This window comes from Ictidomys tridecemlineatus, chromosome 10, assembly GCF_052094955.1.
Source record: "Ictidomys tridecemlineatus isolate mIctTri1 chromosome 10, mIctTri1.hap1, whole genome shotgun sequence".
Taxonomy (NCBI): domain Eukaryota; kingdom Metazoa; phylum Chordata; class Mammalia; order Rodentia; family Sciuridae; genus Ictidomys; species Ictidomys tridecemlineatus.
The window spans coordinates 134,022,482-134,049,079 of NC_135486.1; the positions used below are offsets into that span (position 1 = coordinate 134,022,482).

A 26,598-nucleotide genomic window follows, 5' to 3' on the forward strand; every position below is an offset into this window, starting at 1 on the left:
TTAGGTGAAAGAAGAAACAAGTTACAGAAAAAGGAAAAAAAAAAACATGGAATGTAAACAGTGATGAGACTGATCTTGTTCCACTGCAGTGTGTATGGAAGGTGACTGAATATGAAGTTAAATGAACAGGGTGGCATAAGATTGCAGAGGACCTTAAAAACCCCAGGAAGCAGATGACCATGTCCATGCCAGAAAGTGTTAAAGAGAGGTGACACTCAGCATGAGCGGGGCAGGGCTGAAAAGGTATAAAAGAGGAGGACCAGAGGGAAGGGACTGGAGGGCTTCATGCTGGGAATGGGTGGATGAGGCCTGGGGGTAGGGGCAAGGGACAAAGTAATCATCCTGACAAATATGAGAGTCTGATCAGACCAGACATGGGACAAAAGAAAAAAAGACAAAAGACATTTCTAAGAGGAAAACAACAGAATTTGGTGACTGGCAGCATACTGTGGATGAGTTTTAAATTCCATAACTCCTACAAGGTGAAGCACTACGCCCCACAGGCCAAGTTCTTGGAATCACAGGGCTTTTGAGGTGGGGGAAGTACTGGGACTCTGAGACCACAGGCTTCACAAATGAAGAGGCAAAGACCAAAGTAGTGATTTGTTCCACATCACAAAACTAGCTGCTGACAGTTGGGATGAGAAGCTGTCTCCTGACTACTCTCTGCACCCCTTTCACTGCTCTCTGCTTCTTTTCTGCAACCCATTCCCACTTCCCTATTGCCTACCCAGGCCTCTGGGTGCCATTCTTCCACTGTCAAATATGACCCTGTGGGATCAGCCACCTGGTTTGGCCTCTGCACATATCCGGACCAGGAGAGTCAGCTCTTGGCCATCAGGGCTTCAAAACTGCTGGCCTGGCTCTACCCCAAGACCTTCCAGAAGATAAGCCAGCCTTGCCCTTTGATGTGGATCCTGCTCAGTCTATAAAATATGCAAAAATGCTTCTTTGGGAAAAAATTGACAATTTTATGCTTTCAAAAACAAATTTTCAAAGTACCAATACTGCAATTAAAATGTCCCTAATTCAGGTATGAAATCTGACCCTTTCGTTTATATTTTCTTCTTATCTATTTCCTCATACTATTCATTTTGAAGATTAACTTTTTTTTACTGCACGCTTTGAGCATTTCAAAAACTTAAACTGAGGACATCTGTCTGCTCAGCAGCCTCAAGATATTCTCTTTGTGACTAAGTGGCAGGTGTTGTTCAGTTTATTTTCATGCATGTAAACTAAGCCCTTGAACTTGAGGGCGAGGAAAGCATTTGGCTTAAAGTTTAGAAAGGAAGGAACTACACAACAGTTTCCTTTAGAACAAGCTGCTTTTCCAGCTTCCTGTATGAAAAATATTGTATGTTTATAGAGATTGCTAAGAAACAACAAAGAAATGATATGTAAGCCTTTAAACAATTAAGCTTCAAATTCTTTAAATAGCAAACAATTTCTTCTAATTTTGATATTTATATCAAACCAGGAATAGAAAAATAGTCTAATAAAACAGAAAAGTGGGACAAAGCTTAAAATGAATTATACAGTTTTCAGATTACTATAGAGGGGTTCCTATTTTCTTGCAGAAAAATGGGAGTCATTAACACTTTGGGCTTTAAAAGTCCCAAATACCAAACTACTGCATGGGGAAAGATTTTCTTTGTTGATATAGTTGCTTTTATTATCATCATGAAACTGTTTTGATTAAAACATAAACACACATACATATATCAAATTCATAATTATAAACAACTTTTCCGACTCCTATAACATTCATTTGTTTCTGAAAAATTCTCTTTCAAAATGAAATAAAATGCATACAGAGTCTTGAATCTAAGTGGAAAGAGAAGTGACCTCCTCAGGGATCAAGGTTTAAATGTCCTCTCCCACATTCCTACCAGTGACCAAGTTCCCCACAGTCTACTTCCATACCTCTCTCAGCTAGCAAGAACCCACTCAGAAAGACGACCATTTTGTCCACTGGCTCTCCCTGCATAATTCAGTTACCACTATGCTCTTAGAAATTTTCTATCAAGGGTTGTTAAATGAACTTAGACTTATAATAAAATTCAACCTTGAGTTCTGAAGTATTGTTTCTGGTGCTACAAGTTCCATTTTATTCAAATACCCAAGTTTCATATGTGGTGGTGAACATCATGCCTTATATCATTCAGGAAAGAGCAATTTAAACATGCAAATTTATAAATAATCCAAAGTCTCCAAGATGTTTTTAGCCCAGCCCATTCTTACTCCTTTAGAGTACCTAGCATCAAGACCAGCAGTGGTTTCAAAGTCAGAGCTGTGAGAAGTCTAAAAGACAGAGGCCCGGTAGAAAGCAGCTCAACTTACTATAAGCTCCAGCTCTGGGACAACTACAGTCCTCCACCATGGTGTCGGCCCACAGAACTAAAGAGGTCCCTGGAGGAGAGGCAATGGCAGGAAAGAGGCAGTGCTGGCCAAATCTAGTAGGAGTTCAGAGTCTCCTATCCTTCCCTGGCACCAGATAGTTAAGAAAATAACAAAGCTGTGTTAGACCAAAGGTGAGCATGTCTTCTGGCATTCTCGACAACATTGTCCGCAGTGTACCTTGGACTCAGTCCCTATCTGCAGCCTCCTCTCCAGCAACTCACCCCCTGTGTACAAAATTTACCTTCCCTCTGCCTACAGAATTCCAAGCCCACTGAAGTGGAAGAGCTCATCTTTTCACCCGTGTCTCTTCCTAGTTCCAGCACAGCAGCTGGCAGGGGGCAGTCATTCAGTATTGGTTCTTGAATTCTGTTGGAGACAAATATGAAGTCTATCTTCCAGTAAGTTCCCACCTCCTACCCCAACTGTGCTCTCATTCCTATGTCTGATCAAAAACTACTGTCAGAAAAGGATGCATCAAATCCTTTTATTCTAAAAGGAAAATGTAAGATATGTGGTTGACTCTGTAAAATGAGGGAATTTCAATGACCTAGATGAGAAGTTCTAGCAGCAGCCCCAGAACCACCCCACAGGCACTACTGCTTCTCACTATGGCTGGCAGGTCCACCATGCAGAAAAGCTTTCTGCCTTTTCCCCCAGAGTCTAACTGCCATCTGTGTTTGATTCTCTGGTAACCTAGGCCTATACCTCCCTGAAAATAATCAATGAGCCACATAAGCAATTATACTACTTAAATTAATATGCTGAACAGTTGAACTCACAGCCCTCTAATATAGTTTGACAAACAATTTTACTTTCTTTTGTGTTTGTCCTTTTTCATTCTCAGCTCAAAGGGAAGCTTCCCAAGGACCAGGGCCATGTGTACTTCTCCATTCTGAGTCCTAGTGCAATGTTAAGCATACCATAGGTATTCAACAGGATTTGTAATGTAGCAAGCATGGGAAATGTTTTTAAAACACAGTACCCTCAAATCACACAGACAAGAACATCCTCACTCTCAGAAAATTAAAATTACCAGAAAGCTAGAATGAACAATGATAGCATAAACATAAGACTTTGAGCCATGCCCTTTACAAATGGTATCTAACTTAATCTGCAAAGCAAGCAGAGGTAAAACCACTCACAGTTACAAGTCAGGTGCAGCAGCTGGCAGGCTGACTTTAGAATTTAATTCAACCATTTCAGGAATTAAAAAATTTAAGATTCCCCCAAATACTTCCTAGCAGTATGGCTAAGAAAAAGTACAGTGATTTAAAAGGACTGATTAAAATTAACTCTTCACCTCAACTCGTCGTACCCAGGCACTTTCCTCTGTGGAAACATCTTCTTCATCCCACCTCCCTACAATTACTACCCACCTTTCAAGTCACCCGACATATTCCCTGACACTTTCTACAACATCCCCCTGCAGATGGCACACACAGCCATTTGGCCACAGTCTTGCTGAGTCCCTCTGTTTGCTAGGTACTCCCCTAGGAGAACCTATGCTCCTTGAGGCTCAGAACCTTGTCTTCGCACCTTGTGCCAGGGCTCTACACAGTAGCTACTGCATAGCAAATGCATAGGAAGCATCTGTCTTTGAAGCAGTAGGAGATTAAGATTATCAGCTTGGCCTGGGTGGTGGGGCATGCCTATAATCCTAGCAACTCTAGAAGCTGAGGCAGGAGGATCACAAGTTCAAGGCCAGCCTCAGCAACTTGTGAGATTCTCAGCACTTAGTAAGACCCTGCCTCAAAAAATAAAAAGGGTTTTCAGTTTGTAATATCTATCTTTCACAGATTAGCATCAACATCTACACTATAACTTTCAATGATTTAAATTTGTTTCCATAGCAACTGGGCAAAATGTTCCTTATAATACTGGGGAAGGCAAGCTCTACCTTAAGGTTCAACCCACTGAAATCCTTCACAATCATTTGCTTTTGTTCTTACTGTGAAGAGACAGAATGACAGCATTTCACTTTCTCTAACTCTGTAAGACACTTTATTAGTAACAAAAAAAAAAAAACCTATATTTTCAAATATAATTAAACTAGAATTTTTGCTAAATGAAAAAGGACAGTATCTCATTACTTCACAAATCAAAAATATCCATGAGAAAAGTGAACCACGGCTATATTTTAGATCCTACAAGATCCATGAAGTCAAAAGATACAAATTGTGATACTTTATTTTTAAGGTAAACATCACTGTTTTTTGACAAGTAACCTTTTGTAAAATATGTCACCGCCTATTCTATAAGAAAAAGATCTAAGGAGAGACTTCTCTGGGTTAATTTGTAACAAATTTAGGCAAGGCAGGGTGGTGGTATGAGACATGACAACTTCCCAAGACCTCAACCAACTCGGTAACTTTTTAAAATTTCTATTTTTCTTTCCATATTTTTATTGGTACATTAGTTGTCCATAATGATGGAATTTGTTGTTACATATTTGCTTGTGCACACAATATAACAATATAATTTGGTGAATATCACAGTTCAGTAATTCTAACATAAAAGAAAGGAAAACTGGGTTCAATTTTTCATTCTTAATTACATCACTTACTTTATGAGTGCTTACTGGCTTACATCATTAAATTTCACTGGGTGTAAGTTCACTTTAAAAAAAAAAACAAAAACAGATTGCCTCTTTCCTTCCATCCATCCCTTCTACCCCTAAGGGCACTGATGGCATCTTAAGGTCCCAAGTTTATTTCAGAATAAAGGAGATGTTATAGTTTGGATGTGAGGCGTTTTCCAAAAGCGCATATGTAAGAAGACGCAAGAAGGTTTACAGGAGAAATGACTGGGTTATGAAAGCCTAAATTCAGACAGTGAATTAATCCCCTGATGGGAATTAACTGAGTGGCAACTGAAAGTGGGTAAGGTGTGGATGGAGGAGCTGGGTTATTTGGGGCGTGCCTTTTAGGTCTATATTTTGCATCTGGTGAGTGAAGTCTCTACTTTCTGATTATCATGTGATAATATGAAAATTACTTAGTTAATTATTAAATTAGCAAGTCATCTCTGCTTCCCTCCGCCACAGTCTTCCGCCATAATGTTCAACCTTACCTTGAGCCCCAAAGAATGGAGCCAGCTCCTATGGACTGAGACCTCTGAAACAATGAGCCCCTAAATAAACTATTCCTCCTCTAAAATTGTTCTGGTCAGATCTTTTAGTCACAACAGTGGAAAAGCTTCTGATTATTTATGACAAATGGGATGCCCTTTTGGTTTACAAGGTAAAAGCATAACAATTTGGATAATTAGGGTTAAATAATGAGACAGACAATGCATTTTAAAGCTGAGAGTCAGCTAGATGAATAGAGGAACTGATCTTCACTGTTATCCTGCCCATTTACAAATTCTGAAAACATCAATCTACTTCAGGATCTTCCCTTATCAAGTTTACACATCAGCACTTCTGCTACTTTGTAGCAGCATCTGATGCACTTGAATTTCAGGAATCAATGAGGAGACGGGCTATATCACCTTGCTCTCTAATGGCTCTATCATGGACTAAGAGATGTGGACAGGGAGAATGAACAAACATGCCCAGCCCAGACATTCAAACAATCCAGGCCTTTCTAGATCTTTTCTATCTGAATAAATACACAGCATCTGGTCTTTACAGCTAAGCTTCAGCTCTGGATCTCATACTTAAATACGCTCTCTACATTTACAGTATATCAAAATATATTTGTGATTTGTCTTCTATAAGATTTTACATTCTGGTTCAAGAGTACTCCTTAAAAAGAAATTGTCATCTATTGATTAGGTAGATTATACTTTGATATATACATCTCCTTATGTGATTTCCTTATTTTTTCCCTCAATATGAGCCAATACCAACTCATGGTGTCTAAGCCCAGTAGCTAGAAAGCAGGAAGTCACAGAGGTGCCTAACACACTACAGCAGAGCCTAAATTTTCCATGCTGTTCTACAGTAAAGATAAGGGAAAGAGACCATTGCTCCTTTAAAAATGCTTCTCTTTTAATTTTGAAAAATTGCTATTTCATCTTCAACACCTAATTTATCGTAGCTTTGCTGGATTGGCTTGTGAAGACATTCAAAGTAAACTTTGTGTGTAGCCACTTGGCCAGTACGTGTAACACGAAAGTGCAAGCTTTTATTTCTCCTGATTTTGGGTAGTGGAAATGGGAATCTCTGATGTATTCCAGGGTTCCATAAAACTTCTGGATCTGATCAGCACCAAACAATGCTGCAAACGGTGTCAAGAACACTAAGGAATCCCCTGAACTCATTGTTGTGCTTCAAATGTTTCTGTAGTGGAGAAACACACACACACACACACACACACACACACACACACACACACACACCCCTGGAAGAGGCTGGAATACGGAAGAAAAATACCTTTGTTAGGATAAATCATATGTTCTTATTATCTGAACTTAATGCATTGAACTCAAAGCCTTCCTATCCAACACAATTTCCCTGAGCACCTTCATCTGGGAGTTTTGCTGGGGACTGGGTATGGAGATGAGTAAGACCTGTTTCCTCATTCTATGATTTGTTAGAAAGACAGAAGACAGACAACCATGACATAGCGTGTAAAGCATATTAGCAGAGCAAAATGCTGTGAAAGCAGGGGGTGTAGGGATGGACGTTAAACTGGGCAAAGACAACAATGCTGGATTCCAGAGGATGAAAGTGCTGGAGCTAAGTCCTAATGAATATGATGGATAATGGATGGAGAGGCTGGTGGGAGGACAGGGTACTCCAGGAAGAAGCAGCTGATATACCAGTGGTCTCTACTACAGAACTTTATACCACTCAACATTCTGCATCTCACTACCCTCCTGTAACCTTAAAGCTAAAGCAACAGGAAGCCTCCACCAAGAGCAAACTACACATTCCACAGTACCTGTCATAACAGGGAAAAGTGTGTGCACACACCATGCAAACACTGTGCAAATTTCAAGGCATTTAACATGAGATAATATTTATTCATATATTGTTTACTGAACACATCATTAGAAAGTTTAAGACCAAACAAAACTGAAGAGCCAATCTTTAGCACTGAAAAGCTAACAGCTTTAAAAGAATTATGAATACAGGGAAATTCACTTGAATTTGTCTAATGAGAAAAAAGTACATATTTGTAATTCTCAATAGATGGAGTGGGCAAGTTAGATTCACTTTAGAAAATGCAAAAACTTTAAGTAGCTTCTTATCTGCATATGACCCTTAATCATTTCCTTGAGTTCTTGAAATGGAGAAAATGATTCCCTATGCAAAATATTATCAAATATGTACTGAATAATAACTCATAGTTTCTCACTTAACCTACAAACAGAAGAAAAGTACCATTACCATCTCCTTTTACAGATGAAAGATGCAAGGGTAAGCCCATGGCTGAGGCAGGTCATCAGAATCAGTTTCCTAACTTGAGTCTAGGTCCTTGCCCTGCCCTGACCACAAACTAGTTGCTGGCCACCCCCCATTGTTCTTTTTTCCCCTCTACAGATTCAGGGATCGAATTTTCTTAATATTGAGAATTAAGCTTTGAAGGAGTAGCTTGTTGTCTCAACCACAATTTTTTTAAAGGAAAACGTAGCATAATAACACAACTCATTGCTCTCATGACCAGGGAAAATAACACCTCTATTTTTCCTTTAGTTTCTTGCCTACAATTGACCACTGGCCACAGGAGTGCCTCTCAGCAAACAGCTGTTACGTATTTTTTTAAATCCCTAAATATAGTACCTTGATTTAGATTTAAGAGAAATTCAACTGTCTAACATGGACAAGAAAAAAATGTTATTACATTATTCTGGTTTCAATTCATTTACAAAAGAGTCAGAATTAAGCCTTGTTAATGATTAAAAATAAGCTATTTTTTTCCAAACTTATAACCTATGCTAAACAAGGGATAGCTTGTTAGATACATATCTATCAGTGAGATGGTTTTCAGTGAGATACTGATATAAATCTTTGTAAGTCTCTCCTATTCCACCTCCATGATTTTCCTCCTATTCCATATATTGGTAGAGACACCAGCCAACACTGTTAGTTTTAGTTACCATAATCAACACAAATGGAAATAAAAACTAGACATTAATAGAAATTTAAAAATTGCTAATAGACCCAAAAAGTAGATTTGTTCATTAAAGTCCAAGGAAACATTAGCTGTGTTCAGAATTACTCCTGGCTATTCTAATTCATTTTTCAAAAGACAGCAACAGAGAGAGAGATCTGTGACCAATTTTTTTTTTTTTTTTTTAAAGAGCTTTAAGAACTAACACCTGGAGCTTCGGTTATAGCTCAGTAGTAGAGTACTTGCCAAGCATGTGTGGAGGCATTTGGTTTGATCCTTAGCACCACATAAAAATAAATAAAGGTATTATGTCCATCTACAACTGAAAAAAAATAAAATAAAAATAACTAACACCTGGAAACGGGGCACACAGGTGCATGCTTACAATCCCAGCTGCTCGGGAGACAGGCAGTAGAATCATAAGTTCAAGACCAACTTTAGCAACTGAGACTCTGCCCCAAAATAAAAAATAAAAAGGGCTGGGGATGTAGCTCAGTGGCAGAGCATCCCCGAATTCAATCCCTGGCACTGCAAAAAAAGCAAAAGGAAACGAGAAAAAAATAACACTTGGAATTGCTCTCAAACTTTTTCCATAAACTTCAACAAAGTAAGGTACCTCAGACATCAGTTCCCTCTAGGTCCTCTTTTTTTTTTTTTAATCTTTATTTATTTATTTTTATTGGTGCTGAGGATGGAATCTAATGCCTTACAGGTGCGAGGCAAGCGCTCTACCACTGAGCTACAGCCTCAGCCCTCCTAGGTCCTCTTAATTCCACTCTTCACAAGCTAAGCACTGGCTCTCTATACTCTCCATGACCTTTACTTCCTCTATTACATTTATTAAACTGGAAGAAAAAGAACATAGGCTATTTTTGCACACAGGTGCAAAAATCCTATAAAAAATTGTTGGGGGTGGGGGTGGTAAAGAGGGATAGAACCCAGGGCTTCACGCATGCTAAGCTAATGTTCTAATGTGGCTAGGCTAATGCCACATCCTCAGCCCTTTTTATTTTGATACAAGGTCTCACTGAGTTACCCAGCCTGGCCTTGAACTTGTGATCCTCCTACCTCAGAATAGCTGGGATTACAAGCATATGCCACCACATCCAGCTCCCAAGCAAAATTTTAACAAATTAAATATGATAATATATAAAAAGAATAATACCTCATGACTAAATGAGATTTATGCTACTATTGCAAAGCTAGTCTGCCACTCAAAACATCACTATATTAGCAAACAAAAAATTAAACAATTTCAGTAGATTTATAAAAAGATCTAACAATCCAATATCTATTCTTAGTTCAAAAACAACAATAAAAGCCTTAGGAATAGAACATTCTCATTCTGATAAAAGGAATCCACAAAAAATCTCTATAGTTAACAGCACACATAATAAGACTGAATGTTTTTCTTTTAATGTAAGGAACAAGACAAGGATGACCACTCCCATCATTTCTATCCAACAATATACCAGAGATTCTCCATAGTTTAATAAGGCAAAGGAAAAAAGTGACATTCAAGTTAGAAAGGAAGAATTCAAACTATCTTTATTTTTAAATGATGAGATTATCTGTATAGAAAAACCCAATGAAATCTACCAAAAAAAAGCTACTGCTAGAAGGTGAGTTTGGCAAAGCTTCATGATGCAAGAGCTAGATACAAAACTGAATTATCGTTCTATGCTAGTAATGAAAAATTTTATACTGAAATTTTAAAAGATGCTATAATAACACCAAAAATGTCAAATATTTAGGACAAACTTGAAAGAGATATGCAAAACTTCTACTTTAAAAGATTGCTGAGAGAAATTGAAGAAAATCTAAACAAATGGGAAGAAATAACAAATGGGAAGAAATTCATCTGTTGGAAGACTTAATGCTGTTAAGAAGTCAATTCTCTCCAAGTTGATCCATAGAGCCAATATCTCAAAATCCCAGCAAACTTCCAATGGCTATGCAAAGGACCCAGAACAGTCCAAAGAACTTTGCAAGAGAAAAAATCTGGAAGGCAAACACTATTAAAAAGGTATAGTAATTCAGACAATGTGGTAATGATATAAACAATAGATCATGGTACAAAACACAGGCTAAAATAGACCCATGTACACAGAAAACTGATTTTGACAATGGTACAAAGGCAATTCAGCAAAGAGAGAATGTTCATTTTTAACAAATGGTGCTGAAACTAAATACCCATATACAAAAAATTTGAAGTATGATCCCTACCTTGCACCACATACAGAAATTAACTCAAAATGGGTCATACACCTAAGTGTAAAATCTAAAATAAAACTCTTCAAGGAAACAGGAGCTAAATTCTGTGACTTGGGATTAGGCAAAGAGTTCTTAGATATGATACCAAAAGTGCAATATGTTAAAGAACAAATCATAAATTGAATTTCATCAAAATTAAGAACATCTGTTCTTTGAAAGACATTGTTAGGGGAATGTAAAACATGTCACAGACGGACAAATATCATAAATCTGATAAGGAATTTGTATCCAGAATATATAAAAAACTCTTAAAATTTAATAAATAAGAAAAACAAATACCTCAATAAATAATAACATACAAGATTTGATACTTTACCAAGGAATGGCAAATAAGCACATGGAAATATGCTCGACACCATCATCAGCCAATAGGAAAATGCAAATTAAAATCACAATGAGGGGCTGGGGTTGTGACTCAGTGGCACAGCACTTGCCTCGAACATTGAGGCACTGGGTTCAATCCTCAGCATCACATAAAAATAAATAAATAAAATAAAGGTATTGTGTCCATCTACAACTAAAAAAAAATTTTTTTTAAATCACAATGAGGTAATACTATGTACCTATCAGAGGACTAAAATTTAAAAAGACTACCATAGTAAATATTTAAGATAGAGATTTGGAGCAACTGAATCCTCGTTCACTGCTAGTAGGAATGTAAAAAGAAACAACAACTTGGAAAACAGTTTGGCAGTTTTAAAAATTAAAAATATACCTACCACATGATCTACTCATCTCACTTCTGGGTATTTACCAAAGAGAAAAGAGAGGCTAAGTCCACACAAAGATCTGTAATACAGGTGTTCAGATTGGTTTTACTTCTAAGAGCCAAACACTGGAAACACCCAAATGGCCATCAGTGGTGAATAGGCACATCCATACAATGTAACACTTTGAGCACTTAAATAAACTACTGATATAATCAGAAACAGAGATAAATCTCAAAATAATTACACTGAGTAAAAGATGCCCCAAAAAAGAGTACATGTGATATAATTCCATTTACATAAAACCCTAGAATAAGCAAACTAATCCACAGTGACAGCAGATTGGTAGGTCGGTGGTTGCCTGGAGAAAGGGACAGAGGACCATGAGGATAGGAGTACAAAGAAATTTGGGGTAGTGATGGATCTGTTCATTCTCCTTATCGTGGTGATGGTTTCATGGGTGTGCACCTATGTCAGAACTGATTAAACCTACACTTTAAACATGAAGTTTATTGGATGTCAATTAGACCTCAATAAAACTATCTTTAAAAAGAACTACCTGAATTTTATAATATCTATTTTAAATTGTCCCTTCCATCAGCATACCGAAAATCTTTCACTGTAGCAAACTTACTCATGTAACTGCTTCAAATACACCTTTTCCTTTGACCTTTACTCTATATAAACATGACCGTAAAAGTAAATTACTATTGGATAGAAAAGTGAACAAACTGGTCTCCCTGGATTGCACAGTGGTCTGTTTACTGGCTTCAAATGAAGTCTGAATGTTTAGCTAAACTATCAGTACTGAAGGCTCAGTCACTGTATACTGAAAACATTACTTCTGCAAGCTGCCCTAAAGCAATTCATTAATTCAAATAAATATTTACTGCACATGTGCTCTCTGTGTGGCACTGTTGAAAGTGCTGGATTTCATGCAGAATGGACAGTACCAAATTATAAAGTCATTCCGTGACTTCTTTTGGAATTACTTGTAAGGTTTAGCAACACTTAAATCACATGATGAAAGAATAGCAATGGAAATAGGCGACAGACAGCCTAGAACAGCGACTCTTCTAATTAAAGGTTAAAATAATAAATTTCAATAACATGACTGAAGAACTGTATCCTAACAGCTTAGAATTCCAAAATGACAAGTATCTCTCATATCTTAAGTGAACTCAGAACAAAAATTAAAAATTACTTCTTCCACACACAGCAAGTATGGAGTCTGCCAGCTCTAAGAGGTCATTCTGGCTTAGAAATATAAAAGCATGTGAAAAGACAGACCCCAAATGATTTTTTTTAAATACCAATAACAAATAGGAAGTTTTAAGTAAATTCTCTAACAGCTGGTTTCAAAGATAACACTCTGTAACAGCATATTCTTCATTACTGAGCTCAGCTAACTGGACCAAGAATGGAAATTACTATATCTTATAGAAGATACAAGCTTAATTATTCATCACAAATAAAACCATCCATAGCTCTGCTACAATATACAAGACATTTTACAGCTTAGCAAAGGCATCCATTTGAAAACGAAGCCAACAAACTCATGTTAGGTACATAAAAATCTATAAAAATCACTTGTTAGCAATAAACTGTGGATGGCATATGCTTCAGATTCCCTTAGAAAGTTATTCTTCTAAATTTGTTTCAGGTTGTTCAGAACTGTCATGTTTTGTGTACTCAAAGGTACAATTTTGCTAAACAATAAGCTTTTAGTGAATTTTGACTGACATGATTCCTCTGCCCGTGTTCCAAACACATCATACCCAAATTCATATCTATATTAAACACCACTAATCCTGAGTGTTCAGTAACCATGGAATCCAGACCACGAGTTCTGCAAGCACAATATCCAAGTATTCTCATCTTCACTGAGAAGCAATATCCATTAAACAAAAGATGAAACCAAACATAGTTTTCAGTTATTGAATCTTCTATTTATTAATTTTTAGAGTTTTACAAATGAAAATGGTTTGCTTTAGGTAAATTGGTGATAAAAAGCACAGACATTTAACAGCTTATAATTAAAATTATGAAACTTTACATCTCACCTCTGATACTGATTTTAATTAAAATTATGAAATAACACCTGCTACAGCTTGAGTTCCATTGAAGCTCAGAGCCAATTTCTGGTTCCTCATGATACCTCCACTGTCAATTACTGCCCTCCTGTTGCATTTTACTTTGAAGAAAAACACTGTTTTGTGGACTAAGATCTACTTATAATTTGTAATGTGCTTACCAGTTTATATGCAGCAGCTCTGCTCATCCTCACAACAATGTATGATGGAGAATATTATAGATAGGTAGAGTGTCACTGACCTTAAATAACGTGTCCAAGGTCACTGAGCTACTTCCCATTACTAATAGCACAGAGTATATCCTGAACCTTTTATCAAGAGGGACCCAAATGGGACCACACCTGCCAGAGAATATGGGTTCATCCCACTATGAGCATCTCCCATTTAATCTCAGTATAGTTATTTTTCTCTAATTCACCTTAATCTGACCATCTGCCTCAGCATGGAGGAGAAACAACATAGTGGCAGAGCTGGGTGTGTGCTACAATTTATCTTCCAAGTTTTGGCTTTCAGCTAGCCTTTATTGTCATATCTTGCAAAGTCAGGCAAAATCAAGATCTCTTTAGTAAAATGACATCTATGGAGTGGCCTTAACAGCTGTGCTATTATTAATCCTGACCATGTTTAAAGTGACTTTAAATAGTCAAAAAAATTCTGATATTAAATGTAGCAGTGTTTATCACATAAGCAAATGATTTGTTGTCAAGTTATAACAAATATGATATATAAATGAGTAATTTACCCTTCATTCCTCCAAAAACGTCTTTGTATTTCATTCATGAAAATATAGAACAATGATTTGTTTGTGGAACTAGGTATCAAATCCCAGGCCCCACACATGTGAGACAAGCCACATCCCTAGCCCAGAATGCTGGTTTTTGAATGATCCTGTTGGAGTAACAGTGTAGTGCCAGTCCAGCCTTCCACTGTCCTCTGACCAAAATCCCTATTTAACTGCTACACACTATGATGTTTCGTGGATAACATCCAGAAAAGAAGTTTACAAAAACCACATAACTTCCACCCTTTTAGAATTTTTGTACACTATTTTGTTCTCATTGAGATGCAGAAAGAAGTTTAAATTCAGACTTCACTAACATAGGAGCAAGAACCAGTTAAACAGCATCTACTGTTCTTTGTCCATTAAGAAAGATTGGTCAGCCAGGTCGATGGCGCACACCTGTAATCCCAATGGCTCATAAACCTGAAGCAGGAGGATTGCAAGTTCAAACCCAGCCTTAGCAATTTAGTGAGGCTCTAAGCAACTTAATGAAACTCTGTCTCAAGAAAAAAAAAGAAAAAAGGGTTGGGGATGTGGCTCAGTGGTTGAGCATCCTGGGCTCAATTCCTGGTATTAAAAAAAAAAAGTCAGAAAACAGAAAAACAGAATATGCTGCATTGTATAAAATGAATTTTAATTACTTTTTCTAGAAGCTGATAAGAGTACCTCTGGAAACCCATGCTCTTTAATTTCAGCTCTGTAACAGATTTTAAAAGTGATAAAATGTGGAGGTGTCTAGGACCTTGGTACAGAAAATTTCCATGTAACTGACATACAAAATTCAGACTCATGATTTTGATCTCATCATTAAAATCTGAAATGTACTGTTTCCCAGACTGAGTAGCTTTGTTCAAATTTAGATCACACAAAGTCTCTATTTTATATTTATTCAAACTATCTAAAAGAACAAGTATTAATCTATAATTCAAATGAAAGTTAATCTGAGTTATTTTAAATAATGAATTATAGCAATATATCTTACAGTAATTTAAAAAGCTGAGATGCTATAACTTAATTTGAATTCTTAGAAATGTCTATTACAACTTGCTAAAAGACACTGATGCATCTGAAAGTTCTTAGGCAAAAAAAAATAAATTTTTTTAAAAGGCTCACATCTACTGCAGGGAATGGGAAGATTCGAGACAATAAACATAAATGTTAAAAATACATTGGTCTGGGCTGGGATTGTGGCTAAGTGGTAGAACCCTCGCCTAGCATAAGCGGGACCCGAGTTCGATCCTCAGCACCACATAAAAAAATAAAGGCATTGTGTTGTGCCCATCTACACCTTAAAAATAAATATTAAAAAAAAAATACATTGGTCTTCAATATCCCAGGGTTCTACATGCATGGATTTGACCAACTGCAGATAGAAAATATTTGAAAAAAACATGCTTTTGTTCTGAACATGTAAAAACTTTTTGGAGGGTCATTATTCCCTAAGTAATACAACATAACAATTATTTACACCATGTTTATACTATACTAGATATAAGTAATCTAGAGATGATGGACAATATTTGGAACAAGGGGCATAAGTTATATGCAAATATTACATTAAGAGTTAAGCATCTGCAGATTTGGGTGTCCACAGGGGGTTCTGAAGCCAATTTCCCACGTACACCAAGGGACAAATATGCAACTTACTATGATATTGTGTTATATGGTTGGGTGGTAGGACAAAAATATTTAGCCTCTAAGTTAATATAATTGTATTTTTGCCTTAAATTTTTAAAAGACACAAACAGCCTCTCCCAAGTAGGAGAGTAATATTACTACTTTATACAAAAACAATTATGTTTTTCTGAAATTTAAATAAAAATTATGGCATACCCAAGCTAACAATACTTTGGCTTTACTGAATATGAAGTGAAGACAGAGTTGGAAGCACAGTCATCTCAAAATTAAAGAGTAAAAAAAATCAAAGTTGAATTCCATTCTAGACTGGTATTCCAATAGCTATTAAGAGAGAAATCAGGAGTCAGATTTCAAGATGCCAAGATCTGAAATCTGTAATCATTTTATTTAAAAAAAAATGGAACTATGTTAACTTCTGCTACTCAGAATACAAAATCTTGATGTCAACTGAATTCTTACTTTTAAGGTGAACTTTCAGTCCTTTCCATTCACAAATTGACCTGATTTATTAAGTTCCCTGCTTTGTATCTCTAGAGTTGATCAAAGCACATTTTCTTAGTACAATCTGTATTGTTCCAAGTGTTTTATAAACATTTTTGTGAGAGTTTACAGGAGTGATCTGAAATTGCTTCCAAGGTTTCATCCTATGAGTCAGTTATTCTTAAAAGGAAATAGAGTTTCTCTGCCTTTATCACTTTCATTTCCCTATCTATCACAAGTCTGATTCTAATCTGTCTCACACACACAAAATCACTGGCGGGATTGTCAACAGAAATTACAGGCATCAAATTCTAGGCAGGGCAAAAAGGAAAAAAGAAAACAGGCACAATTTTGTTACTTAGACATGAAAATTACAGGTTCACACAACAGCTGAACTTTCATAAATGTCTTTTACCCAATAAGAATAAATCTCAAGACTTATCAACCACCTAGCTCTACATGGGGCTCCTAAATCTATATTTCCTGATTAAATGACCCATCCAGAGCCTGCTATGCATGGTCACCTGTATGCATTTATTCACAGATGTGCCAAGTACAGTAATGCTAGGCTCTGGAAAGTCACAGCAAAGAAAATAACCAGTCCCTAGAGGGGCTTCTTTTTTTCTTCTTCTTCCTTCTTTTTTTTTTTTAATTATTTCTTACATACATCACAATAGAGGAGTGCATTACATTCATAATTTATTTGCATTCCAATTCTTAATACACCTTTATACCACAATTTATCAAATCTCTGTTTGTATATAAGGTATGTTGACACCAAATTCACATCTTCATACATGAATTTTGTGTAATGATGACCGTGAAGGAAATCAACTGAATAGTCACAGAAATGTAACATCTGGACAGTCACATCCCAAACTAAGCTGGTCTAAAAGTGAACTCTGTTTACTTCCTGCATTCTAGTCCACTCACTTGTGAACCTTGTTCTTGCACAGAAATGTTGTCATCACAGGCTACCCAGGCCACAAACTTCTGAGGCATTCTCAACCTTCCCCTTCAGATCTTAACAACTGCCCAAGTCAGCTGGAATTACCAAAGAGGAACAGATGGCTCTGCTCCACAATCCTTCCCCACTTCTGGGAATGTGAGTGATGATGGCAGGGAGCTCCCAGAAAAGCTTCTGCCCGAGCAGGGGCCACAAAACCCAAGGCTAAGAGTGCTCTTGGGGGCTGGGTTGTGGCTCAGAGGTAGAGAACTTGCCCAGCATGTGTGAGGTACCAGGTTTGATTCTGAGCACCACATAAAAATAAACAAAATAAAGTTCGTCAACAACTAAAAGAATATAATATAAATTTTTAAAAAAGAGGGTTCTTGGGATTTTTAAAAGCACAGCTGGGAGGAGACACTCTTTCCTCCCTTTTGTGGGAGAGCCTGAGGATAGCCCCTGCTCTGTCACTTTTAACCCCCAAGGGCCTAAAATCATGCTGGCTTCTGTGACATTTCATTCCTTTGAAATCTTCAGAAATCTTCCATCTTCAGTAATCCTCCTTTTAACTTACGATGATTGATTGCAGCTAAGCTTCCCGACTTGCACCTTCTAAACATTTCCAGGCTGTGTATCCACCTCTACCATCAGTCCCTACCTCAGGTCCTCATTGGCTCTCATCTGGACTAGTCCAACAGCCCCACAAGTCTCCTATCTCTACTCCTCACAAACCAGCATCTGTGGTACAGTAACAGGAGGGACCATGTTCTCCACACACACACCCCCAAACTCATCAATGTCTCTCCATTATTAAAGAAAGATCTAAATTCCTTAACAGGACTCACCCAACTCTCTATACAATCTTCTCTCCAGCCAAACAGCTGTTCCTCCTTGACTCACATATTAGTTCTGACTACCCAGAACTGCTTGGGTTTGGGCTGGGGTTCAGATACACACACCCACCACACTGAATTAATTAGTAAGTAGGATGTTTCCATTCTTGAAAACTTTGAAAACCTGAAGAAATCAAAGAAAAGTGGCTTTCTTCAGGCTTGCTGCTAGGTATCAAAGTCATCACACTGAAGTCTGCATTTCATTACATCGATATCGCTAAATATTGCTGTTATAGATAACTGGTGCCAATGTATACAACACACACAGCAGCAAGTGTCTCAAAGGAAGAATCACAGACTATGACAAAAGGTTCTGATCATCCATGCATCTCTGCAGATGGAGCACCAGCATTGACTTCCTGTGAGCTTTCTCACCCAGACAATGCCCTTCCTCCTCCACTGGTGCCTTCCACTACCCTCTATAGAAATCTGAAGCCCGGCACATGACCTCTTGGTCCTGCCCAAGACAGGACCATGTTCCAAGCATCCCTGGTTCTCCAAGCCCAGTCAAGTCCTCAGAATACATTAGACATCTATAAAGGTTTAAGAACATTTTCTGATTTTAAAAAAGTACACTGGATATCAGGTTAGAAAACTTGGGCTTCTTTCATTAAATGTGATGAAAATATTTGAAAACACAAAGTATTTTTTAATGTCTCTAACCCATTGTGTAGTTAACCAAATGATCATTGTTTCTGTAGAAATTTTTTTAATGGGAGATGTTGAGAAATAAGGTTTTTTTTTTTTTTACTTATAGAAAATTTGAGAAAACTGCATAAGCAGTCAAAAAACTGGTAAATGTACGCCAACAAAAAACCTATTTGCTTCATAGGAAGTGAAAAGACAATTTATAGAATAAGAAAAAAATTATACTTCACATATCTGATAAGAGTACATTTGTGTGTATCCAGAATACATAAGGACTATTACAACTGAACAAGAAAAGGACAGCTCAATTTTAAAATGGGTAAAGAATCTGAATAGGCATTTGTCTCCAAAGATAAATAATGGCTAACAAGTACATGAAGATATTCAATATCATTAGTTATCAGGGAAATGGAAATCAAAACCACAATGAGATGCCACCTCATACCCATTAGAATGACTACTATGGAAAAATACCATGGCAAAGTGTTGGCAAGGATATAGAGAAATGGAATCTTCAAACGTTGCTGATAGGAATGTAAAATGGTAAAGTCACTTTATAAAACAGTCTGGCAGTTCCTCAAAAAGTTAAAACAGAGTTACTTATGGCCCATAAATTTCACTCCTAAGTATCTACCCAAAAGAAAACATAAGTCAACAAATATTTGTACTCAAATATTCACAGCAGCATGATCGTAAGAACCACAAAATGCAAGTCACCCAAATATCCATCAACTGATAACTGATATGTATCTATATAACAGAACACTATTCAGCAATAAAAAAGGAATGAAGTTCTGATATGTGTTACCTCAAAAACAGGCTAAGAAGCCAGACACAAAGGGCCATATATTGAATGATTACATTTATATAACATGTCCAGAACAAGTAAATCCACAAAGAGAGAAAGGAGATTCATAGCTATACGGAGCAAGACTGAGTGGAGAGTGACTGCTAAAGGGTATGGGTCTTCTTTTGAGATGATGAAAGTGTTTCAGAATTAGACAGCAGGACAGGCACACAACTGTGTGAATATACTAAAACTCAGTGAATTGCACTTTTAAGGAGAAACCTTGTTGGTAATGTGAATTATATATCAATAAAGCTGTTATTTTTGAAAATGGCTGCACAAAGTCATATAGTAACACCTCTGCACAGGGTCTGGTTGAATCACTCTGCCTGTGACAGGATAATCTGTCATAGAAACACACAATCTGTTCAAATGGGGAAATAATCTATGTTCCTACCAATAAATCCCTATTGCAACCAACCATAAAACCAGATCCAAAGTAAAAAGAGCAAAGAACAAAAGGGCATGCAATTCACAATTAGCTGGCAGGTTACAGAATGAAACTAACCAAAGACTACAAAAAGACAAATGTTTATTAGGACTGCCCACTTCTTTTCGATTACACAGATTTAAACAAGTCAAAATCCATTATACTCAAAATCTTCCAGCTTCTTTATTAGCACATAGCAAGGAAAAACCAGCATTCTCTTCTATAACCAAATTAACAATCCACAGAAGGTCTGTTTGTACTTGGCAGCATGAACCTTTCATTTCGGAGTGCTGCTAAATTAAACAAGCCTATGTTGTATTGAACACAATGAGCCAGACAACCTGGCATGCTCCTAGACTTCATTAGTTGATGCTGAAGAACATTAGAAATAAAGAGGATAGTATGAATGATGGCGGTGGTGGTGACAGAATAGCGTTATTGTCAATCTTTTCAACATTCCCATTATCTACAACAATAGAAACATTCTAACAACTTTCTTCTTTTTTTTTTTTCTTTTTTTTGTGGAACTGGGGATTGAACCACCCAGGGGTGCACCACCACTGGGCTACATCCCCAGACCTTTTTATTTTAATACAGGGTCTCACCAAGGTGCTGAGGCTGGACTTATACTATCCATCTTCTAGTCACAGCCTCTCAAGTCAATTACAACTTTTTAAGATTCTACCAACACCCTTCTCTGTATGCATAAGAAAGCACTGGACCTTAGAGATACAGAGATCTGAATTCAAGTGATAGTTTGTTTTTGTTTTTAAACCTGATAGCTACATGCCCAAGGACAAATTTCTCAATTTTACTGAGCCCTTGTTGTTGTGAGAACAAAATGAAGTAATGCACACAAAGAGCACAGTGCAATGCTCAATCCACACCCCACCACAAAAATCCTCACTGTTCACAACTCTTCACAACAAATACTCATTTCAGAACTTATACTAGAGTAGGGGTAATTAACACTGCCCATCCTTCTACATTGTAGACACCTAAAGATCTATGAAAGTTTCACATTGAATGAATAATCTTCCTCCTTCATTCCCCTCCCACATAGGTTTTTTAAAAAGCTCTCAATAAAGTCTCTTTTAAATGTATTAAATCAGGGCATGACACAAAGCATTCATTCACCTAAGAGGTATTTAAGAGCACTGAACTGAGAGAGAGAAAAAGAGACATGGAGAGAAACACTCTCTATTAGAAAGAAATGCATATTTTGCAGTGCAATAATTGGTAACCTTTCCATAAAGATTGATGCAATCTGATTATAATTCCCAAGTGTCAGTAATCGGTTCTTAGGTAAAAGAAAAAGGAAGTGAGGTGGTTTCAAGCACTGAGAAAAGATGTGGGAAGATATCCTTTTCCACTGACAGCAATTAATGTTTGAATGATGGCTGCTAGAATGTTCAGACTGAAAAACTTTGTTACATTAGAACAGACTGAAATATATCTAAAACAAAACACATGGGGTTTAACATACACAAACACAATCTGCACCTACCGTCCTCTCTAAACAAACCAAAGAAGGAAAAGCTCGTGTGAAATTCCAATTGCACTGCTATAGATAAGGTGTGGGGAGGGGGATAGTGGTTTTCAGCCATATTCTCATGCTGGATGTCTATTTAAAAATAGACAGCATCTAGACTCTGTAGTAATAGACTCACTCTGCCTAGCTCCACACAAATTTGCCTCATGTCACACACTGGACAAAACTTTCAGGGTTAGGAGGGAGGAAATTTCTCAGGGGGATGGGACATTCAGAACTTTGGGATATCCCTAAGGAGTTTCACTAAGCTCTGAGCTCATTAGGGACCTTGGGTCCCAAAGCTGTTCTTCCCTCCCCTTTCTAAAACTCCACCCATAAGACTTTGAGTTAACAGTGCCCCTGGGGGAGAGCTGGTCAGTTGCAGAGTCTATAGAAGAAAGCCCTGAGTGGCTCTCATCTACACTGTACATGAGCACTTGGCATCTCTCCTCCCACTGCAGCTCAGTACTACCACCCTGATTGCAAAGCCATTTCATCTTCTTCTTTTTTTTTTTTTTTTGAGAGAGAGAGAGAATTTTAATATTTATTTTTTAGTTTTCGGCGGACACAACATCTTTGTATGTGGTGCTGAGGATCGAACCGGGGCTGCTCGCCTGGCATGCCAGGTGAGCATGCTACCGCTTGAGCCACATCCCCAGCCCAAAGCTGTTTCATCTTGAAGAGTCCACAGCCTCAGATTCTGCACAGGAGGACCAAACTTCACTGTCTACCCAACTTTCCAATCAAGTGACCACGTACTCTGCCAGTCTAAACTAAGCTTTATGCCTAACATAGGAAGAAACTGTTTCAAATGCACAAAATCCAACCCATTTAATATGTAATAAAGTCTTTATTTAAAAAAATTTTTTGGTAGTTGTAGATGGACATAATAGATTTATTATTTATTTATTTATTTATTTATTTATTTATTTATTTATTTATGTGCTGAGGATCGAATCCAGTGCCTCACACATGCTAGGCCAGCGCTCTAAATCTGTTTAAATGTAGTATAAAAATTTTAACAAATGAAGCTCACAGGAGACATAAAGGATAAAGCCTTCATTTTAATTACAACTTCTGTTTAATCCCTCACTTTCCAGGGATATTTTTAGTAGGTTTTAGGGCACACAATTAAATAAATTAACTCATCAGTAAAATGAAAGGCACTGTATAAACAAATTCCTGTACTGCCAAAGAAAAGAGATTTAAAAACCCAGAATTTCAATATTTTAGGAAAACAAATAAGATTATGTCATTAGCCACAATAAGATACCAGAAGGAAAAGTCCAAGAAAACCTCATTAATTTGGCCCAATAATGAAGACTCAGTAATTTCAAGTCTGCCTTGATTTAATTTCAGACTATGTATTAAGAAACACTTGCTAGGGGCTGGTGTTGTGGCTCAGTGGTAGAGCACTTGCCTGGCACATGAAGGGGCCTGGGTTCAATAGTCAACACCACATATAAATCAATAAAATTAAGTTATTGTGTCCAACTACAACTAAAAAATAAATATTAAAAAAAGAAACAATTGCTAGGCAGATTAAAGTGCAAATAAAAATTGCTAGAGGATTATTTAATTGATTTTAAAAGTTTCACATGCAAATGACTTCTGCAAAAATACTAATTAAAACTAGTTACATGCATTCTTTAGAATCCTGTAGTCCAATAGAAATAAAGTATTTAAAATAGAGACTGAAGCACTGCTTAAATCTACTAGATCATTAATTGTTCCACCTCTCTGTTTACTTTGGCTGTGAAAAACTGGTTTAGGAATCAGAAAAGCTTCACAGGCAGGTCCCAGACAAAAACTTATTCATTCTACTCAAAGTCTGGCAATCTAATTCTTTGCTTTTATTTTTAAAAATGTGAACTATACAATTATATTTACTTTATGGGGGGAGTGCATTTACTTTATCCTTATTGTGAAAAATATTGCCATGTCTATACTGGGGAACATAAACAGACCTTAAACAATATCTAGCAGCATACCTAGTTTAGATATTTACTCTGACCTTAATGAAGAAAAAAAAAAGGTTTAAAATACAGGGCTTATGTGATTCTAAAAATTAAACAGAATACAGTCCAAATCAAAATTTGAAACAAAGCACCATCAAATATTATGGCAGCAAGTGCCATATAGCTATGAACATCTAAATTTAAATGAAACCACGTTAGTCTTCTCTAAATTAAAATGTATGGCTATACTCTTTTGCGTCTTTAACCTAATAATGACAATACACATTGACCATTGGGAGGTTGAGGCTGAGGCAGGAGGATCCTAAGTTCAAAGCCAGCTTCAGGAACTTAGTGAGGCCCTAAGCAACTTAGCAAGACCCCGTCTCAAAAAAAAAAAAAAAAAAAAAAAGGGCTGGGGATGTGTTTCAGTGGTTAAGTGCCCCTAGATTCAATCCCCAGTACCAAAAAATTAAATAAATAATAATTTGGGTGTCTGTGGATGCCTACCAGGTAGGTAGGTATTCAGTGCTGAATGAAAACTGGTGAATAAAAATACCAGTTGGACCATATGGTCCCAGCCTTGGGGTATTCAGTAAACAATGTTAATTGAAGTGAAAAGAAAAGGACCCTCAGGAAAGGCAATCCAGATGTACCTTATATATAGAAAACAATTTAATGTTTTTTTATTAAGCCAAAATATAAACAGTAGGTCAATGACAAAGTTGTGCATCTGCTTCTTGTAAGACCATCCTTATATGTAACTCTATTTGATTGAAATAAAATCTAAAGCAAACATAAAATTAAAAATCATATTTACATTAGGAAGTGATAAAATCTTTTGGACAGAAAAGATACACATAGGTTTACACATGAACACACAATCACATAGTTTACATAACTCAAAAACACTATATTGGGGTTAGGGATGTGGCTCAAGCGGTAGCGCTCTCGCCTGGCACGCATGTGGCCCAGGTTCGATCCTCAGCACCACATACAAAGATGTTGTGTCCACGGAAAACTAAAAAATAAAATATTAAAAAATTCTCTCTCAAAAAAAAAAAAAAACCACTATTATCACCCAATTATGGAAATCATATTCTGTATGCGATTCAGCAATTGGTATCCATGTTTGAAAAATGTTAAGAAATTTACTTTGAAAGTTTCTTTAGGCCTCCCTACAGGTGAATAAAACACAAAAGCACTGCTCTTTGCAGAGGAAAACATTCTGTATTCAAAACAATTATAGCTGGTTGATCAAGTTTTCAAATATTAATGAGTTAAAATCGAGGCAAAAGACCTAAAATATTTTCATTACATTTAATGCCTAAGAATATCTCACACATAAGAATCACAACTATGTTCTTAATGAAGAGAATTCTTTGTGTTAGTAAGAATATTGAATGAAAGAAGTCTTTGAATAACATAAGGTTTCCTTCAATAGTGGGGTACAGTGGAACACACCTGTAATCCCAGCAACTCAGGAGACTGAGGCAGGAGGATCACAAGTTCAAGGACAGCTTCAGCAACTTATCGAGGTCCTGTCTCAAAATAAAAATAAATAAATAAAAGGTGCTGGGATCTAATTTACTGGTGAAGTGCCCCTGGGTTCAATCCCCAGTACCAATTGAAGACATGTTATCTCAAAAAGGTAGACTTTTTTTCCCTATTGGATTAGCAAAGAGTAAAAAGATTAACAAAACTTGGTGTGAGCAAGGGTTTTGAAAATAGGACTCTCATGGACATTGAGGGGGATAGTTTTTATAGATAACAGCTTAGTCATATTTATCAATATTTAAAATGTATATAATCTTAGACCTGGCAGTTATACCTCTAAGAAGAAAAATGAATGCGTATACTATCATCAACATACCATTATTCACAAGAAAGAAAAACTAGTAACAATCTAAATGTTTATCAAAGGAGTGGCTAGATAAAGTATGATGCCTCTAAATGATGGAAAAATAGGCAGCCAGGGCTGGTGTTATAGCTCAGTGGTACAGCACGTGTGAAGAACAGGGTTTGATTCTCAGCACCACATATATAAAGATCTATTGACAACTTAAATAAATAAATAAATAAATAAAAGAAAGAAAACAAAAAAATTGTGCTCTATATGTTCTAACGCATTCCACTGTTATTGTGTATTTAAAAATAAGAATAAAATAAAGAAAAAAAAAGAGAAAACAAAACTAGACAGCAAATAAAATGATCACCCATGATTACACACATCAGTTTCAACTCACAGAGATATATAAAACATACATTAAAAATGACCACATAGCTTCATATATGTAGAGAGACTGCTGTTTATTTAAAGTACTATTTATACTTTCATATCTTTCAATAAGTTTCCAAAAGTGTGTTAATGGTGACCATTTCTTTGTGCAGGAGTTGAGGGCTTAGTTTTGTCATTATGTTGTTTTATATGGGTGGAAATTTTTCTAATTATTATAATAAAAAAATCACAACAAACTTTTAAGATAAAGAAGGGCCTCTATATCACCAAAATTACTTCAAATATTTCCAACTTCCTCTTTAAGAGGAAAGAATTCATTGAATGTTGCAAGTAGATGTAATACAGAATCTCCTCAGTACCACACTTTAAAATGATGAGATGACAGAAATTAAAATATTAGATTCAAAGAGATTGAATAATGACGTTTGTCTTTCCCTAAAAACCCACATTACTGGCATCCACCTTACCACTCATAGGTTCTATGAACTCAAACACTCCTAAAACAATATCCCTTTTACATCTTAAAGAAGCAGACTAAAAAAATAATAAAGAATTTTTAAAATGTAAAATCATAAAACACTTACCACAGCAAAAATATTTAGTTATTTTCCTGTCTTACATTCTTTCTTAGCACCTTGATTATGAACCTGAAAAAAAGAAAAAAAAAAAGGCAAAGT

At 36.6% G+C, this 26,598-nt stretch overlaps 1 protein-coding gene across 13 annotated transcripts in view; it reads right to left on the reverse strand.

Moving 5' to 3' along the window:
- Mrtfb (myocardin related transcription factor B) overlaps nucleotides 1-26,598 on the reverse strand; it is a 172,377-nt gene that overhangs the window by 138,163 nt on the left and 7,616 nt on the right. For 9 of the 13 annotated variants that reach the window (XR_013427058.1, XR_013427057.1, XM_078024340.1 and 6 more), the window contains exon 2: nucleotides 26,506-26,568. The gene's annotated coding sequence lies outside the window, so the exon portion shown is untranslated. Of the gene's footprint in view, nucleotides 1-25,146; nucleotides 25,228-26,505; nucleotides 26,569-26,598 lie in introns of all 13 variants that reach the window. The other 4 variants (XM_078024333.1, XM_078024334.1, XM_078024335.1 and 1 more) reach the window with 2 other exon arrangements.